Source organism: Pinus tabuliformis, chromosome J, assembly GCF_031772625.1.
Source record: "Pinus tabuliformis cultivar Carrire ecotype Pingquan chromosome J, CPIR1, whole genome shotgun sequence".
Taxonomy (NCBI): domain Eukaryota; kingdom Viridiplantae; phylum Streptophyta; class Pinopsida; order Pinales; family Pinaceae; genus Pinus; species Pinus tabuliformis.
Genome location: NC_142295.1, coordinates 1,062,448,598 through 1,062,471,174, shown reverse-complemented (window position 1 = coordinate 1,062,471,174; position 22,577 = coordinate 1,062,448,598).

The window sequence follows — 22,577 nt, the reverse complement described above, 5'->3', positions numbered from 1 at the left end:
TCAGTTCAAAGATGGAAAGGCTCCCGGCCCGGATGGGTTTACCACTTCTTTCTTTCACAGGTTCTGGGATTTGATTAAGATGGAAGTCTGGGAGTTGGTGGAGGAGTCGAGAGTTGCTCATTGGTTACTTCCCTCGCTCAACTCCACCTTCATCGCCCTGATTCCAAAAGAAGAGGATGCACTCAAACCGGACAAATTTCGGCCCATAGCACTATGCAATGTCATATACAAGGTCATATCTAAAGTCATTGCGAACAGGCTAAAGCCCCTCCTGCCAATGCTCATCTCGCCAGAACAATCCGGTTACGTGGAAGGCCGATAGATTTTAGACGGAATCATCCACACACATGAGATTGCTCATACTCTCAAGCACTCTAAGCAGGCAGGTATGCTCCTTAAACTGGATCTTTCCAAGGCTTTTGACAAACTCAGTTGGAATTATATACAGCAAGTGTTAACAGCTTTTGGTTTCAGCCCCACCTGGGTTCGCTGGGTTATGAGCCTTATCTCCTCCTCTAGCTTCTCCATCCTAATTAATGGGATCCCCTCTCGCCCTTTCTATCCCTCCCGTGGTATTAGGCAAGGTGACCCCCTCTCCCCCTTCCTCTTTGTTTTGATGGCTGAAGGACTGGGGCGTCACATTAAGAATGCCCTCCACATGCACCAGCTTAAGGGTATCTCCATTCACCACCTGCCTGCTACCTCCCATCAGCAATTTGTTGATGACACGATGCTGTTTGGATACCCTTCTGTTCAAGAAGCCTCAGTTTTCAAAGCTATCCTATCTGATTTCTCAGAAGCCTCAGGGACCAATATCAATTGCTCCAAATCGCAGATTTTCTTTTTTAATACTCCCCCAGTAGTCAAGTCTGCCATAGTCCGTATCCTGGGATTCCCTATGGCCTCTCTCCCCTCAAAGTATCTTGGAGCTCCCCTCACTACCTCAGCCATCACTCACTCCTCTTGGTGCATTTTAATTGAAAAGCTTGAATCTAGGCTCAATCAATGGACTCACAGAACCCTGAACCTTGTCAGCCGAGCGGTTCTCATTAAAGTTGTCCTTCAAGCTATGCCGTTGTACCTTTTCTCCATCTTTGCAGCGCCTAAATGGGTCCTAAAAAGATTAAGGAAAATTCAGAGAAATTTCCTATGGGGGAGCAACGCAACCAATCGCAAGTGGGCACTGGTAAAATGGAGCTCAGTTTGCAAGCCAAAGGCAAAAGGAGGAATTGGACTAAGGGATCCGGAGCACAGCAATGCCATCATGGGAGCCAAGATCTGGTGGCAATGGCTCACCAATGCAGGAAAGCCGTGGGTCACTCTATGGACAGCAAAATATGCAAACCAGCGACCCCAGGAAGAGCTTATCAGACTGGAACCCAGTAACAAAGGCTCGTTAATTTGGAATGCAGCCAAGGAACATTATAAAATGATCCAGAAGCACAGCTTCTGGGAGGTGAGAAATGGCAATTACGCTAGATTCTGGACGGATGCATGGAATCAAATGCCCACCCTCAGCAATGCCCTGAACCAGCCTTTGCATCATATGGAGGAGGAAACACAGATGACCAAGATCAGGCACTTTTGGACCCAGGATTTGGAGAAAGGATTCAGAATCTGGAAGCCAGGCAATCAAATCCTCTCAAATGTAAATCGCCAGTCATCCACAGCCTTGGAAATTGAGCTCAGCAAAAGAAAAATCAGATATGATGAAAGGGAGGATATCCTAAGATGGGGATATCTACCTAAGGGAGCGTTCACCACGTCTGAAGCTTATAAAATTATTTGCAATGACGCTGTACCTCAAGACCCAATCTGGGGCCAAATTTGGAACTCAGGCTCGTGGCCAAAGATATGTCACTTTCTCTGGCTGGTAGGGCATCAGAGAATCCTAACTTGGGACAAGCTTCGTAGAAGAAATTTCCACGGACCCTCCATATGCGTTAACTGTGGCGCCCATGAGGAAACGCTCCAACACTTGTTGGACTCTTGTCCTCTAGCCAACCAACTTTGGGAGAAAGCAAGCTTTCGCTGCCAAAAAAGATGCAGACTCGAAGTGGAAATCATGAACTCCATACGACAATGGCAAAAGGACCCGTATAAGAGCAACATACTCAATCATCTTTGGCGATTGATTCCTGGGCTAATCTTAAGGAGTATATGGAAGGAGCGAAACAAATGCATCTTCAAAAATCAATGCTCCTCCATGGACACAATTTGGCACATGCTCTGCAAAAACATCCAAGAAACTCTGATGACAAGAGCATGGAAGAAGGAGGATTGGCCTACCTTAGACAATGAGAAAGCCATCATGGACAATTGGCAGATCAGATGCAACAATGGCACGGACCAGCAGAACTCCCCTACGAACAGCAAGGACGAACAAGTTGAATGGAAGCCTCCGCCAAAGCACACTTTCAAACTTAACTTTGATGGTGCATCAAAAGGAAATCCTGGATTAACAGGATTTGGGGGAGTAATTAGAAATCATGAAGGAACTCCCATAACTCTCTTTTATGGAAGCATTGGCTGGGACACCAACAACTCAGCTGAAATGGAAGGGTTATGGCAGGGTATTCAGCTCGCTAGCGAGCTAAACCTCTATCCTCTGGAGGTTGAAGGAGACTCCCAAATCCTCATCAATATGGCAAAAAAAATCCTAAACGGATCACAAGCCAAAAAAGTAGCAACCAGCTGGAGGCTAGAGGCACGTCTGGAAGCTATAGAACAGAAGCTTCAAAGCAACAGAGCTATCACCTTCACTCACACAAAGAGGGAGGGTAATAAGATAGCGGACTACATGGCCAATGTTGGAGTGGGAGGTAAGCACTCTCTACTTACTGGACAGCTGAATGACATATTATCGAATGAGGAAGCCCAAGAATGTTCGCGACTGGTCCAAATGGAGGAAACTCCCCCGGATGCGGGTGTTTAACGCGATGGGACGGGAGATGGAAGCCAGCCACATGCCGCTCCATGGGCATCACGTGGCATTCCATGCGAGAGGACGACGTGCTCATTCCTGGTTTAAATCGAAGGGACGGGGGACGGCAGAAGTGAATGCCCAGAGCATTGATGCAGTTATGGCGGATGGGAATTCGAGGCGGGTAGGTGACGATGGCGAGCTTATATCCGGTTGGGAGCAAGGAATTCTGGTCGTGCTGCATTTGGCTGGCCTCTCTGTTGTTGAAGCGGCCCCCTCTCAGGCGGTGGAGTCTAATACGGTGCTGGTTCTGGTTTGCGACAATCCGGCTCACCTGGCAGTTTGCAGGGAGGCTCATACCATTATGGTGAAACCCAGACAAAGGTTGTTGAGCCGTCGTGGTTCCTCCAGAGGCGGGGGCTCGAGCAGACCTGTGAGAGATGAAACGAGGCACTGCTGCCACTGTAATTTGGCAAGCTCCATTGGAGCCATTCCCCTGCTCTCTGGCCAACATATGGATGCAGAGGCATCCAGCTCGGCCTCCTTGCCAGCCTTCGGCTCCACTATTTTCAACTTCACCAGCTCCACGGCAAATCCGAGAATTAGTGCTCATGTCTCCATTCTGTTCATCGAGAACCCTCCTGAGGTGGATGACCCCATGGATGCTCGGGAGCAGGGGATGCAGGACCACCAGGGGGATGCAGAGCAAGCTCCGACAGCTGAGATGGAGCAGGAAGACAAGAGCCGGGCCAACGTCGAGGATACATCCAAGCAATCCCAGAATGCTCCAAAAGCCACCGCTGGGGAGGCGGAAGCGACCTCGCCTACTCATGCTGAGCCGGATTACTACGGCTGGTACCCAATTGTGGAGGAGCAACTGGATGAGCCGAGTGATTAATCATGCCGGTGCCCCTGCTCCTCCTGGGCGCAATCACGCTGCCGTCTCCTGGTTTGTTGTTGTTTCAGTCTATGTTTTTTTCAGAATGTCAAAGCTGATGGTTTTTTGTGTCTCCCCTGCGCGGGACGACTTGAACAGTCCTTTTTGTGTCAATGGTGATAGTTCTTTCTGTTTCCCCTGCGCGGGCTTGCGTGTCTATGGACAGTCTTAGTTTTGTCTTAGTTTTGTCTATGCCTGGGCAAGAGCAAACGGGTCTTACCTGATGTAATTTTGTACTCTGTAAATATTTAATAGATTAGCTTTGTTACCGAGAAAAATATCTATATATATATATATATATATATATATATATATATATATATATATATATTTTAAATATAGATATAACAAATATAAATTTTATTTATTAATTAGATATTTCTTTATATATATATATATATATATTTTAATTCAAAATTGATTTTAATTTAATTTTATTAAATATTACAAAAATAAATAAAAATATGTTTGAATGAATTATGTTTTATGTTTTATTATTATAATAATCACAAAAATTTGAATACAAATTTTAATTTATGGATCACAAAAGACACAAATTTTAATCATTATTATCATTTAATTCATGTTATTACTATATTAATAATTTTAATTTTTTGTATTGTAATTTTTTATTAAAATAGAACAAAGTAATATTTAATTATAGAAAAATTAAAAAGTCATTGGTGTTGGTTAGAAATTAATTATGGGGAATTGGAATTATAGAAAACTATTTAATTAATTATTATTATTATTATTATCATTTTGTTTTTAAAATTAGATAAAATTAATATTTAATATAAGAAAAAGAAATCCAAAAATAATTCTAATATTATTATTAAATATTACACCATAAGGCAATAATTATTTAAGAAATCTAAAAAGGATTAAAAGAATTTATTTAAATAAATAAAAATAAAATATAATAAAGTAAGATAAAATGAAATAGAAATAAAAATAGAAGTAATTAAAGGCCATGAAGAGGAGAGGGCAGGAATCCACCTCTTGCTTAATTTCCAAGTATTGTCCACCTCTTCTTAATTTTGGCGGATTTTGTGATGGACTGAGATTGTGCCTAATTTTTTATTTATTTTATTTTATTTTATTTTATTTTTAATTTAATTTAATATATAGTATGGATTTAGTTTGACATAAAATATATTTATGAGTATGTTTGATAATAAAATGTAAAACACATGTTACTATGTTGTGCAAAAACAAAAAAATCCCAACCAAAATTTTGTTTACATTCTTATAAATAAAAATGGAGAATATTAACCAAAACCCCATACTCACACATGCTATGAAAATATAGATGTATTTCCTATCATACTCATCCTTGTCATGAAAATAAAATAGACAAGTTAAAAACAAATGAAACAAATGAAATCTAAATATTTTTTCCTCCTCATTTAAAATTTTCAATAATCTATTTAAATGAAGTATAACTCATATTTCTCCTTTTCCATTTTGTGAAAATTCCAAAAGAAAAATAGAAAGAAATTGAAAGCATCTACATCCACAAACACAACATAACTTTAATCATAGAGTAAGTTGGTCTGACCAAAAAATCACGTCTCTCTGCACTAGAGTCGGGACATAAAAATACATTAGGAAAGATGAGAGATACTAGCTCAAATTCTTTGGCAAAGATGAGAGATACTAGATCAAAAATATCATTCTATATCTCGTAACCCTTTTAAAAAACATGAATTATTAATACTACCAGCAAATTTGCTAGACTTAATATAATAAAAAAGTGGAAAACACCTATGACAATATACTCTAAATAATAAACAATGGAAGAAATAGAAGAATATATTGCCAAAAAATCTAGAAAACATATGGAAATTGTAAGGAATTTTACTTTCAAATCTTCAGTGTAGATATATAAATCCATCTCTTGACAAAATAAACATCTCTGCAAAAGATAGAGAAAGGCTTCAATCGTAAGGAGTTATTGAGATCCAAAGAGAAAGGCTTCATATAAATGTTATAGCCTTTAAAAAAGTGTTAAACCCACATAACGTATTGCAATATTTGTATTTGCGGCTACTTAGAAGGCTTTCAAAATCCTAGCCCATTCGCTTTTGTGCATTCTTCATTTTCTCACTGTTATCTTTTTATTTTTAGTTTTTGTTTTCATAACATTTTTTTTATTTTCCAAAAGTAAATATATACTTACTTAAATGTCTATTTAATTTATATTAATTTTATTTATTGGCATTTATGAATTTAGTGTTTTGGTTTTCAAATTTGAGTGTTTTTTTTTCAAAAATTGTAAATTTATTTTAAATTTAATTTATCAAATAAAATTAAAAAGTTAAGATTTTAAAATATATATTATAAACATTTAAAAAATTACACATTGACACATATTAATATTTCTTTAAAATAATAATAATTATTTGTTAAGTTATATTATTATTATACTAATAATCTCAATATTGGTATATTGTATATATTAATTTTTTAATTTATTAAACATAAAATGTATTAGAAATATCTTTCTATAATAAAATGTAAAATAGATTTTATTGCTTTACTTAAAAATAAAAAAACAACCGATAAAAATTGCGACATCCCAACTTTTCTCATAGAATAACTGTAAAAAAATAAAGAGATTGAAATCTCACACACTGCTCGAATTTATTTTATCTTTTTTTAATTTAATCTTTTCTTTTAACAACTCTCTCAAACCATGGTTATCATTCAACCTTTAAGTTAAATCACTTAAAACATACTTTAAGTAATTTTAATTATAAATATGAACACAGATACACCTAACCCTTAGTTTTTATATCATTTTCCCTATTTAATCATAAGACTTTCCTTCTTCCCATGAATATACTTATATATATTATTTCTTTGTTTTTTTAGCAATACCTCACTTGAAAGTATTCGTGCCTCACTTACAACAAGTGTTGTCTATATTTTTCTTATTCAACCACACAACTAAGCTGATACTTTACAACCTTTGAAATTTATGTGTTAGAACCTTTGAAATTTAAACAGTTATGAAATTTGTTGAGCACCTAATCACATTTTGATTGAATATATGACACGCCATTTTGATGGAAAAATACATAATATAAAGTTGATTTATATAACACTTTGTTGTGGAATTTTTCTTGTTACATGTGGTCTATCTATCACTCAACACATATAAAAATATATGTCACAGGTTTTGAAGCCCTTATACATGAATCCCACTTGTTCGCTCTCTTTATTAATGACAAATATCATGTTGAGTCTAGCTATGGGAGGCTTTCAATTTTGAGGAGGGTTATTGAAATAGCGGATCTACCTCCTTTGAGGATCTCGTATCATTTGGCGATCAAAATTATTTCTTCATATTGGATAGTATGGATTTTATGGCGAGGAGGTTATGGTAACTACCCTACCCAACCCTACCATCTCTATCTCACTTTCCATTTTCTTTGATGGTAGCCATTAAATTCTTCAGGAGTTCTTGCAAGCAAGCTTTCATTAAGATTTTGACATCCATTTTCTACAATTTTGTATTATGAGTGTCGAAATTCAACTTCTGGTAATTACTTGTCCGTATTGTTTAATTTATTGCTTCATTTTTATTAGAGATTACTTTTTTTGCATTCCTAATCCTTTTTTATGCATTGATATGACTGTCAAGTTCTCTTTTTGGAAGGAGGGTTGCATGATTCAATCTTTTTCCACAGTTACTACAACCATTACTAAGGGAAGTAATATTTATGTGTTTCCAATGGAGCTGCAAGGTAAAACCTCAAACCCTTAGTTGTTATCACTGCAAATTAAGTGTGTTCATTTCCCTTTTCTCTATAACCTTATCTCTAATCCTCTATTAGGTGGTCACATGGGTAGTGTGTCCTTCTTCTACATTCTTCTTAAAGGTATAACCAACATCCCTCAAAAAATATATTTTTTCTTCAGTCCTTTATGCAGTCACAAGAGAATATGTTTACTACTTATCTTGCAATAATTTCTTGTAGGTATATAGGCATTTCAAAATTCCATCTTGGTTCAAGGGTTTCATGTTCATCATCTTTAGCATCCTTCTGACACTCTAATAAGAATTATTAAGGTTATAAGTGACCTTATTTTGTTCTAGGTTAAATTTGTAAAGGTGCTAGTATAGCATCCTTACTGCCATGACATAGAAAATGTCATGCCTTGCATGTTTGGTTTAAAATAATTTTTGCATCTTAGGGTTAGAGGGGTTTTTCCCATAGAGTCATAAAGTATACAACCTTTGTTCTTCAATTATATTTTGAAAAATTTATGAATATTCCATGAAGGTCATATCATGACTGCTTGCATGGATCTTATTAGAATGAAATTCATATTGTACTTTATGGTTTCCCTTGAAATTTTTTACACATAGTCCTGAAGAATTTAAAGGTAGAATGATGAATGTTTTCTGAGTTGAAGTGATAACTAAAAGGAGTGGAGGCAACGGAGGAGAGCTCTATATAACCATCAAAGCAAACAAAAAATGAGACGGAGATGGTAGGGTTAGGTAGGGTAGTTATTCTTTTACGCATATAGTGGCACATCTCTTTCCAAGAAATAATACAAAATACTTCTACTTTTCGTGCATGTGAAGAACATATTTTTGCATGTAATAAGCATTCCCTTTTCCAAAGTCCAATGCATAGGAACCTTGCACATATTGGAAAGGGTACTACTATAAATAGTCAAACTACGACACACAAATCCATACTGTCTTTCACTAGGATAACACGGGACTAGATGCTAGGTTTCCTCCATAATTTATACTTTGAATAGTTTTCCATGAAATAAAGAAAAAAATCTAGAGAAGGAATCCATTGGTATGAAACCAAATGTATCATATTTCTGTGTATTTCAATGTCTATTATACATTCACGTTCCTATGGAAAAGAGGATAAGTAGGAATACTCGAGTATCAACAATCTTTTGTTGCATATATTGTGACTTCTAAAACTTACAAGATCCAAATTCAAGAAAAACAAAAGGATTATAGTGAATGAATATGTGAATTTTGATTAGGATGCATAGTCCTCAAGATCACAAGAAATTCCTTTGGTCACTTCGGGGAGTGAGAAGGTGGTTGTGAAAAAATATGATATGGATGTAAAATATGGGTTAGATATATACCCACAAAAGGATAGTTGACTAAAGGTTACAAATTTACCCTTTATTTCATCATAGAAGATACAAATATGGATGATTTAAGCATTGAATATTTTAATGAACATCTAAGAGCATCCAAATTATTTATGAGGCTATGTATGCCTCTTGCAATATATGTTAACCATATTTCATGGAATTATTCCATCATTGAGCATTCAATTTTTTAGAGGTGGTCTATTGTGGTCCCTTAATGTGGAGTGGTGTTTGGGATATGGTTCTTTGTAGGCCATTATGTATTTATTTCAAAAGTATTCTGGCTAAAAAATTTCAAAAGAAAGTGCAATGGATATTTAGATGGAGAATACTCTTTTTCCTAAAAATATTTTCCTCATAGAGAAGAAGTATTAGATTTTGTGTTTCTATCAAAGTGTTTAAACTATGTAAATGGTAAAATTAATGTTATGTGGAGTTAATCATGAAACCTTAATACCTTTGTTATATGCTAGACTATTTTGGTTGCTCAACATTTAGATATCTTACTGTAGATGTATATTTTCCTTATACTTGTAGAGGTGGATTTTGGCCCTAAACCCATCTAGATTTGGGAAGATATCATATGTTTCAATGTCATCTACATTATATTAACATTCACTAGGAGTAAAGGCACTTCCCCTTACGAACACCACAAGCACATGCGATAGTCTAAGATGTTGAGTGGCTGTATTGAGGTTTTATTGCATGTAGAGTGTAATACATGGAGTTTGTTTCAAATTAGGACATGTTGAGGAGCGTTAGATGTTAGAGCCTTTTTTAGAGAGCACAAATCCATCTAGTAAGGAGGGATTGAAATGTGGAGCTTTATCTTCAAGACCCCACCACTTTGGAGGTGGCTTCCAATCACTGCATGATGCATGTACAAATTCGATAAACTACCATTAATGTGGATATACCCTAATAAATTATATTAGGTTTTTGTGCACTTGGTCCATTTCATATTGTCGGCATAACTCACATACCTTATAAAATGAGGAGAGTGTCCTCATTGTTGCAACGCAGTCACTAGATAATCCATGTCTTCTTGTTGTTATCATATTGTAGTCCTTTTCTTTTGTGATGAAGGGGTTATAGATTATCTAGAATATAGGCATGAGGGTTTGTGTGAGATAAAATTTATAGATGTATTAGAGCACTAGAATTAACATGTTGCAAGAACTAAGGTTCGTGAGATAAATCCTTATAAAATAACTACGACATTTGAGGCTAATGGTGATTGTGTCATGAAAGTTTAGCTAAATATCCTTTAAGACTCATTTATGAAAGAAAATTTTCCAACTATGAAATTATTTGTGTTATTCTAGCTTGTAGTGGAGCCTTTGATGCACCTAGGATAGCTTAGTGAGATTCCTTAATAGCCTACGATATTGTTTCCCATAAATTGTATATTGTAAATTCTCTAGCTAGGATTTGGAATGAGCTATATCATCTTTTCTTGGGTGAACTAGAAATAAATATTGTAATAACTTAGAATGTCTAAGGCATTGTATTTTATCCTAATTCATGTTGTAATTTGAAGTGTACCCTTGTTGTCTAAAATTATGTGTTGCGTTTCTAAGGATTGCATCTATTTTATGATATATAGTAGACAAATTGGGTATTTGGAAATTGAGCGTGATGTGAATGGGGGTTGGGGCAAAACAATGATATGAACTTCCAACATCACATGGAATATTAATATTCATTGTATTAACGATGGTAAGTCCATTAGCATGTTCAACAAAAATTCTACTCAGATCACATTCATTCGTTTGTAACTTTTACCTTTTGACATTGAACAAAAATGTTTTGAAGGATTTTAAGTCACACTCAAGTATATCTTGCAAATACTAGTATGTATTTTGAGAGACTTCTTGATATATATCACTTCTAAAGGAAACATTAGTAATCTAAAATGCTTTGAAATTCCCAATATTAGAAGTTTTCATCTTTTCATTTAACCTTTTGTCATGGAATTTGTGGCCATTACACCACATAAACTCATAGCGTTTCAATTACGTAATATCACAGATGTAAAAAAGGAATTCTCAATTCATACAAATATTTATACCTAGAATATATGGAAATTGAGAAAAGACACACAAAATAAACCAATATAATATTAAAAAAACCAAATAGTATGGGGGGATATGCCATCCTATTTATTTTTTAAGCCATTTTATAAATCAATTTGTTTCTCTGTATTATTGGTATCCCTCTCACGTTCAACTTCGTTAACCAATGTAGGCACACCATGCCATGATAAGTTACCATAAATTGTTTTTTTTCCATCATTCAATCCATACCACCATGCAACCAATGTTGTTTTCAATGTATAAATGTAATGCATCCCACTCTCATGCAAATATATTAAAATAAAAAATTAAAATACAATTAGTTACGAGAGTATACCTTCATAATAATGGATTACATAGAAAGACTAAAAATTAAATAAGTACGATGTAGATAAAAAATGTCAAATGTGTTTTAAATCTCCACCATCTGCTTACATGTCACATTCCTCATTCCAATTTTCCCCAATAGGTGCTCCCCTTAATATGGTGTATATTTAAATCAATAATTAAGATAAAAATAGACATTCAAGTAACACACATCTATAGCCTCCCATTGGGGTTGAAAAAACACCACGAAGTGAGGCTCAAGGAGGTCCATGCCATTAATTTGACCTTAATTATAATTAATGATGGGTGGCTTGTGACCCCCAACTATGCAAGAACATGTGAATTTATGCTAACTGATGAGAGGAATTTTTATTAACTACAAAAAGATGATGGAGGTGGTAGTAGCTATGTTGGTTCATGCATGGCACCTTTGGCGTTGTGTGCTTGAATTGGGGATCAACTAAGCATTAATATGGGAGATTTTACCTTCTATAATGACTTCTATGCGGTTTTAGACTAATCAAGTTGACATGGTAGAGGGAAAGTCTAGGATCATTCCAATCTTGTCTAATCATAGCACCCCTTTAGCTCTTTAAAAGAAATTTCCTTGTAGTTTTACAATGCTAAAATGGTAGAAAAAATAATGCTCTTAGTCAAATGTTACATAGTAGAGAAACAATGAGATGTGCTAGGATGTATTTGGCATAGAGGAGTATGTAAATTGTTTATACATCACTAATATAGGTTCATTATCTATGTGTTGATGTCATCAACTCCATGTTAGTCTTTATGGCATCTAGGAACTACAATAATTAACTAGTCTTAGCCTTATTCTTAATTACCCATGAACATTCACTCTTTCATTTTCTTGATCGATATTATGGTTGTTTACGAGGTTTTGGATTAGCTCAGAGTTTATTTTTTGTGATGGGGTGAATTCTATTAGTGGGTGAACTAGAATACATAGGGTCGTCCTTATTTTAAAGGTTTATCAAGTTTCTGGTGTTTTGATGGAGGATTGGGTGTGGTTATCCTCTCAGGTTGTGAATCTTAGCCCTAACACCTTGTATATTTCTTTGATATACACATTTGGGTTATGGGGGTATTATATCTAGGTGTATTGATGTTTGTTTTTGTGGCAATAGTTTTTTGGTTTGTAGGAAGTATTGTTATATTGCTTGGAGTGCAATGCTTCATCAATGAGGTAGATATAGAAGTTGAATTCCAGAGAGGGTTCAAGATTAAATATAGTTTGAGGGAGGTTCGGGGCATCATGAGACCCTAGACCCCATTCCAGCCCGCATCCTCAGAGTTGAGGACTTAGTTCATCCCAATACAACCTTATTGGTAAATTGAGACATATCAACAATCCTATGGAGAATCTCAATAATGACCAATGTGAAGAGAAGAATACAACTATTATTTTGATGAATGATTTGGAAAGAAACCATTCACATATGCTTGATTGATTTCATAGCATGGAAAGGGGACAATAGCTCTTATAACATAAATTGGATCACTTTTAAGCACATCTACTGTGACATTAGGCCTCCTCCATCACTACAGTCAAGATTGTAGCATCTTGCCCCTGTAAATTCATATGGTTTGTAATGATAGTAAGTTACATCATTATCTTGAAGGTCTTCTAATATAATGTGTCTTTTTGGTTCTAGTAAAAAAAATTTTGGTAATTCATTATATTTTTTGATAATTACCTACTGGCCAACAAATATGGTATGGGTGAGCACTTATGATATAATGAAAGTTATTAAATTAACAAAAAAAGAAAAAAACATCTATATCCATGCAAGAGAGATCACTAGTTTATAAAGAATGATACATGTGGAAAATTTTAATGACCGAACAACAAAATGGAATGACATAAATAGGGCGCTAAATTTGTGAAAAACACTAATTGGATTAGGGAATGATAAGAAAATAAACGATGAAATGTTTTCTATGATATTTTACTATAAATTTGAAAACTTACAAAAGAAATTTTAAGTATTTAAAATCAAGTAATATACATATATGGATTGACTGATTATATGCAACTCTGAGTTAGATTGGTATAAAATAGTTAAAGAATCATGCATTCTCAATATATAATTTATAGTTGTAAATAATATTTGGATTCATATATATACTTTTCTAAAGTTAGTGGATATAATTGGATTCAAAATTTCAAATAAATTATAATTAAAACAAGATAATTTGAAAATAATTTCTGGAATCACATTACCGTTCTCATAAAATTTATAAAATTAAATTTATGTTTTTAAGAATTTTTTATAGAAATAATGTTGGAGACTAAACACGTTTTGTTGGAAGTTTATAAAAATATGGCACTAAAATAAAAAAAATTCCCTTGCACTCTTATTAAACCAAGATATAGACTAACAAGCATCTATCATATATAGGAACTGACCAGTTTCTAGTTTCATTTATGTTGTTGTTAACCATTGAAGTATGGACAAATGTAACATTAAGAGAAAAATTGAGATCAACAATCTTTCGACTTTTTTTTTTATAAAAACATCCCAAAATATAATATCAATAAATGGAATTAAATATTAAATTCTATATTGTTTGTTTGTTTTATGTTTTATGTTTTACAAATTTTAACGCTATTTTGTAACACTATTTTTTAACACTATTATACTAATCATTATCATTATTCAATTCATGTTATTACTATGTAGTTTGTTTGTTTTATGTTTTGTGTTTTACTATATTGTAACACTATTTTGTAACAGTACTATACTAATCATTATTATTATTTAATTCATGTTATTACTATATTAATAATTTTAATTCATGTTATTACTATATTAATAATTTTACTTCATGTTATTACTATATTGTTTGTTTGTTTTATGTTTAATGTTCTACTATTTGGCAACACTATTTTGTAACACTACTATACTATTCATTATCATTATTTAATTCATGTTATTACTATATTGTTTGTTTGTTTTATTTTTTATGTTATACTATTTTGTAACACTATTTTGCAACACTATTATACTAATCATTATCATTATTTAGTTCACATTATTACTATATTAATAATTTTAATTCATGTTATTACTATATTGCTTGTTTGTTTTATGTTTTATGTTTTACTATTTTTTAACACTATTATACTAATCTTTAACATTATTTCATTCATTTTATTATTATATTGTTTGTTTGTTTTATGATTTTTGTAACCCTATTTTGTAACACTATTATACCAATCATTATCATTATTTAACTCATATTATTTCTATATTTTTTGTTTGTTTTATGTTTTTTGTAACCCTATTTTGTAACACTATGAATTTTGTAACACTAGTGTTACAACATAGTGTTATTACTATATTGTTTGTTTGTTTTATGTTTTATGTTTTACTATATTGTAACACTATTATACTAATCAATATCATTATTTAATTCATGTTATTAGTATACTATTCGTTTGTTTTATGCTTTATGTTTTACTATTTTGTAACATAATTATACAAATCATTATCATTATTTATTTCATGTTATTAGTATATTAATAATTTTAATTCATTTTATTACTAAATTAATAATTTTAATCCATGTTATTACTATATTGTTTGTTTGTTTTATGTTTTAAGTTTTAAGTTTTACTATTTTGTAACACTATTATACTAATCATTATAATTATTTAATTCATGTTATTATTATATTAATAATTTTAATTGATGTTATTACTATATTGTTTGTTTGTTTTATGTTCTATGTTTTACAATTTTGTAACACTATTATACTAATCATTATCATTATTTAATTCATGTTATTACTATATTAATAATTTTAATTCATGTTATTACTATATTGTTTGTTTGTTTTATGTTTTACATTTTCCTATATTGTAAGACTATTTTGTAGCACTATTATACTAATCATTATCATTATTTAATTCATGTTATTACTATATTGTTTGTTTGTTTTATGTTTTTACGTTTTACTGTTTTTGTAACACTATTGTACTAAACATTAACATTATTTAATTCATGTTATTATTATATTATTTTTTTCTTTTATGTTTTATCTTTTACTATATTGTGACACTATTTTGTTACACTATTATACTAATCATTATCATTATTTAATTCATGTTATTACTATATTAATAATTTTACTTCATGTTATTACTATATTAATAATTTTAATTCATGTTATTACTATATTGTTTGTTTGTTTTATGTTTTATGTTTTACTATACTGTAACACTATTTTGTAACACTATTATAGTAATCATTATCATTATTTAGTTCATGTTATTACTGTATTAATAATTTCAATTAATGTTATTACTATATTGTTTGTTTGTTTTATGTTTTACTATAATGTAACGCTCTTTTGTAACACTATTATACTAATCATTATCATTATTTAATTCATGTTATTACTATATTAATAATTTTAATTCATGTTATTACTATATTGTTTGTTTGTTTTATGTTTTATTTTTTACAATTTTGTAACACTATTTTGTAGCACTATTTTGTAACACTATTATACTAATCATTATCATTATTTAATTCATGTTATTATGATATTGTTTGTTTGTTTTATGTTTTATGTTTTACTGTTTTGTAACACTATTGTACTAAACATTAACATTAGTTAATTCTTGTTATTAATATATTGTTTTTTTGTTTTATGTTCTATGTTTTACTATATTGTAACACTATTATACTAAACATTATCATTATTTAATTCATGTTATTTCTATATGTTTGTTTGTTTTATGTTTTGTGTTTTAGTATATTGTAACACTATTTTGTAACAGTACTATACTAATCATTACAATTATTTAATTCTTGTTATTACTATATTAATAATTTTAATTCATGTTATTACTATATTATTTATTTGTTTTATTTTTTATTTTTTACTATTTTGTAACACTATTATACTAATGATTATCATTATTTAATTCATGTTATTACAATATTGTTTGTTTATTTTATGTTTTATGTTATACTATTTTGTAACACTATTTTTTAACACTATTATACTAATCATTATCATTATTTAGTTCATGTTATTACTATATTAATAATTTTAATTCATGTTATTACTATATTGTTTGTGTGTTTTATGTTTTACTATTTTGTAATACTATTTTGTAACACTATTATACAAATATAAACATTATTTAATTCATTTTATTACTATATTGTTTGTTTGTTTTATGTTTTTTGTAACCCTATTTTGTAACACTATTATACCAATCATAATCATTATTTAATTCATATTATTTCTATATTGTTTTTTTGTTTTATGTTTTACTATTTTTTAACACTATGAATTTTGTAAGACTAGTGTTACAACATAGTGTTATTACTATATTGTTTATTTGTTTTATGTTTTATGTTTTACTATATTGGAACACTATTTTGTAACACTGTTTTACTAATCATTATAATTATTTAATTCATGTTATTACTATATTGTTTGTTTTATATTTTACTATTTTGTAACACTATTATACTAATCATTATCGTTATTCAATTCACGTTCTTAACATTATTTAATTCATGTTATTACTATATTAATTATTTTATTTCATCTTATTCCTATATTTTTTGTTTGTTTTATGTTTTATGTTTTATGTTTTACTATATTGTAACAGTATTTTGTAACACTATTATTCTAATCATTATCATTATTTAATTCATGTTATTGCCATATTAATAATTTTAATTCATGTTATTACTATATTGTTTGTCTGCTTTATGTTTTATGTTTTACTATATTGTAATAGTATTTTGTAACACTATTATACTAATCATTATCATTATTTAGTTCATGTTATTACTGTATTAATAATTTCAATTCATGTTATTACTATATTGTTTGTTTGTTTTGTGTTTTATGTTTTACTATATTGTAACACTATTTTGTAACACTATTATACTAATCAATGTCATTATTTAATTCATGTTATCATTATACTGTTCATTTATTTTATGCTTTATGTTTTGCAATTTTGTAACACTATTATCCAAATCATTATCCTTATTTATTTCATGTTATTACTACATTAATAATTTTACTTCATGTTATTAATATATTGTTTGTTTGTTTTATGTTTTGTTGTATTGTAACACTATTTTGTAACACTATTATACTAATCATTATCATTATTTTATTCATGTTATGACTATATTAATAATTTTAATCCATTTTATTACTATATTGTTTGTTTATTTTATGTTTTATTTTTTACTATTTCGTAACACTATTATACTAATCTTATCATTATTTAATTGATGTTACTAGTATATTGTTTGTTTGTTTTATGTTTTATGTTTTGCTATATTGTAGCACTATTTTGTAACACTATTATACTAATCATTATCATTATTTAATTCGTGTTATTAGTATATTAATAATTTTAATTCATGCTACTACTATATTGTTTGTTTGTTCTATGTTTTATGTTTTACTAATTTGTAACACTATTTTGCACCAGTATTATACTAATAATTGTCATTATTTAATTCATGTTATTACTATATTAATAATTTTAATTCATGTTACTAGTATATTGTTTGTTTGTTCTATGTTTTATGTTTTAGTATTTTGTAACACTATTTTGTAACACTACTATACTAATCATTATCATTATTTAATTCATGTTATTACTATATTAATAATTTTAATTCCTATTATTACTATATTGTTTGTTTGTTCTATGCTTCATGTTTTACTAATATGCAACACTATTTTGTAACAATATTATGCTAATCATTATCATTTTTTAATTCATGTTATTACTATATGGTTTGTTTGTTTTATGTTTTATGTTTTATGTTTTACTATTCTGTAACACTATTATACTAATCATTATCATTATTTAATTCATATTATTAGTATATTAATAATTCTAATTCATGTTATTACTATATTGTTTGTTTGTTTTATGTTTTATGTTTTATGTTTTACTATTCTGTAACACTATTTTGTAACACTATTATACTAATCATTATCATTATTTAATTCATCTTATTACTCTATTAATAATTTCAATTCATGTTATTATTGTATTGTTTGTTTATTTTATGTTTTTATGTTTTAATATATTGTAACAATATTTTGTAACACTATTATACTAATCATTATCATTATCTAATTCATGTTATAACTATATTGTTTGTTTGTCTTATGTTTTTTTTTTTACTATTTTGTAAAACTATTTCGTAACAATATTATACAAATCATTAACATTATTTAATTCATGTTATTACTATATTAATAATTTAATCCATGTTATTACTATATTGTTTGTTTGTTTTATGTTTTATTTTTTACTATTTTATAACACTATTTTGTAACACTATTATACTAATCTTATCATTATTTAATTCATGTTATTACTATATTAATAATTTTAATTCATGTTATTAGCATATTGTTTGTTTGTTTTATGTTTTATGTTTTACTATTTTGCAACACTATTTTGTAACACTACTATACTAATCATTATCATTACTTAATTCATGTTATTACTATATTAATAATGTTAATTCATGTTATTAATATATTTGTTTGTTTGTTTTATTTTTTATGTTTTACTATCTTATAACTCTATTATAATAATCATTATAATTATATAATTCATGTTATTATTATATTAATAATTTTAATTCATGTTATTACTATATTGTTTGTTTGTTTTACGTTTTACAATTTTGTAACACTATTTTGTGGCACTATTTTGTAAGACTATTATACTAATAATTAACATTATTTAATTTATATTATTTATATATTAATAAATTTAATTCTTCTTATTACTATTTTGTTTGTTTGTTTTATGTTTTACTATATTGTAACACTATTTTGTAACATTATTATACTTATCATTATCATTATTTAATTCATGTTATTACTATATTAATAAATTTAATTCGTGTTATTAATATATTGTTTGTTTGTTTTATTTTTTATGTTTTAATATTTTGTAACACTATTATACTGATCGTTATCATTATTTAATTCATGTTATTATTATATTGATAATTTTAATTCATGTTATTACTATATTAATAATTTTAATTCATGTTATTACTATATTTTTTGTTTGTTTTATGTTTTATGTTTTTCTACATTGTAACACTATTTTGTAACACTATTAAACTAATCATTATCATTATCTAATTCATGTTATTACTATATTGTTTTTTTATTTTATGTTTTATGTTTTACTATTTTGGAACACTATTTTGTGACACTATTATACTAATCATTATCATTATTTAATTCATGTTATTACTATATTGTTTGTTTGTTTATGTTTTATGTTTTACTATATTGTAACACTATTGTGCAACACAATTATACTAATCATTATCATTATTAATTCATGTTATTACTATATTAATAATTTTAATACATGTTGTTACTATATTGTTTGCTTGTTTTATTTTTTTTGTAACACTATTGTACTAATCATTATTATTATTTAATTCATGTTATTACTATATTGTTTGTTTGTTCTATGCTTCATGTTTTACTAATTTCGTAACAATATTATACTAATCATTATCATTTTTTAATTCATGTTATTACTATATTAATAATTTTAATTCATGTTATTGCCATATTGTTTGTTTGGTTTATATTTTTATGTTTTACTATATTGTAACTCTATTTTGTAAAACTATTATACTAATCATTATCATTATTTAATTCGTGTTATTACTATATTTTTTGTTTGTTTTATGTTTATGTTTTACTATTTTGTAACATTAATATAGTAATAATTAACATTACTTAATTCATGTTATTACTATATTAATAATTTTAATCCATGTTATTACTATATTCTTTGTTTGTTTTCAGTTTTATTTTTACTATTTTATAACACTATTTTGTAACACTATTATACTAATCTTATCATTATTTAATTCATGTTATTGCTATATTAATAATTTTAATTCATGTTGTTACTATATTGTTTTTTTGCTTTATGCCCTATGTTTTACTATATTGTAACACTATTTTGTATCACTATTATACTAATGATTATAATTGTTTAATTCATGTTATTATTATATTAATAATTTTAATTCATGTTATTACTATATTAATAATTTTAATTCATGTTATTACTATATTTTTTGTTTGTTTTATGTTTTATTTTTTACTATTTTGTAACATTATTATACTAATATTATCATTATTTAATTCATGCTGTTACTATATTAATAATTTTAATTCATGTTATTACCATATTGTTTGTTTGTTTTATGTTTTATGTTTTACTATATTGTAGCACTATATTGTAATACTATTTTGTAACACTGTTATACTAATCATTGTAATTATTTAATTCATTTATTACTATATTAATAATTTTAATTCATGTTATTACTATATTGTTTGCTTGTTTTATGTTTTATTTTTACTATATTGTAGCACTATTTTGTAACACTATTATACTAATTAATAACATTATTTAATTCATGTTATTACTATATTGTTCGTTTGTTTTATAATTTATGTTTTAATATTTTGTAACACTATTATACTAATCATTATCATTATTTATTTGATGTTATTACTGTATTGTTTGTTTGTTTCATGTTTTATGTTTTACTATTTTGTAACACTATTATATTAATCATTAATATTATTTAATTCATGTAATTACTATATTAATAATTTTAATTCATGTTATTACTATATTAATAATTTTAATTCATGTTATTACCATATTGTTTGTTTGCTTTATGTTTTATGTTTTACTATTTTGTAACACTATTACACTAATAATTATCATTATTTAGTTGATGTTATTACTACACTAATATTTTTAATTCATGTTATTACTATATTGTTTGTTTGTTTTATGTTCTATGTTTTACTATATAGTAGCATTATTTTGTAACACTATTATACTAATCAATATCATTATTTATCTCATGTTATTACTATATTGTCCATTTGTTTTATATTATATGTTTTGCTATTTTGTAACACTATTTGTAACATTATTATACTAATCATTATCATTACTTATTTCATGTTATTACTATATTGTTTGTTTGTTTTTTGTTTTAATATTTTGTAACACTATTAGACTAATCATTCTCATTATTTAATTAATGTTACTACTATATGAATAATTTTAATTCATGTTACTACTATATTGTTTATTTGTTCTATGTTTTATGTTTTACTAATTTGTAAGACTATTTTGTAACACTATTATACTAATTATTATCATTATTTAATTCATGTTATTATTATATTGTTTATTTGCTCTAGGATTCATGTTTTACTAATATGTAACAGTATTTTGTAACACTATTATACTAATTATTATCATTTTTTAATTCACATTATTACTATATTGTTTGTTTGATTTATGTTTTATGTTTTACTATATTGTAACACTATTTGTAACACTATTATGCTAATGATTATCATTATTTAATTCATGTTATTAATGTATTAATAATTTTAATTCATGTTATTACTATATTGTTTGTTTTTTTTATGTTTTTGGTAACACTACATTGTTACACTATTATACTAATCATTATCATTATTTAATTCATGTTATTACTAAATTGTTTGTTTGTTCTATGCTTCATGTTTTACTAACTTGTAACACTATTATACTAATCATTATCATTTTTTAATTCATGTTATTACTATATTAATAATTTTAATTCATCTTATTACTATATTGTTTGCTTGTTTTAGGTTTTATGTTTTACTATATTGTTCATTTGTTTTATATTTTTTGTTTTACTATTTTGTAACAATATTATACTAATCATTCTCATTATTTATTTCATGTTATTACTATATTAAAGGTAATTTTAATTCATGTTATTACAATATTGTTTGTTTGTTTTATGTTTTACGTTTTACTATTTTGTATCACTATTTTATAACACTATTATACTAATCATTATCATTATCTAATTCATGTTATTACTATATTGTTTGTTTCTTTTATGTTTTATGTTTTACTATTTTGTAACACTACTATACCAATCATTATCATTATTTAATTCATGTTATTAATATATTGTTTGTTTCTTTTATGTTTTATGCTTTACTATTTTGTAACGCTATTTTGTAACACTATTATACTAATCATTATCATTATCTAATTCATGTTATTACTATATTG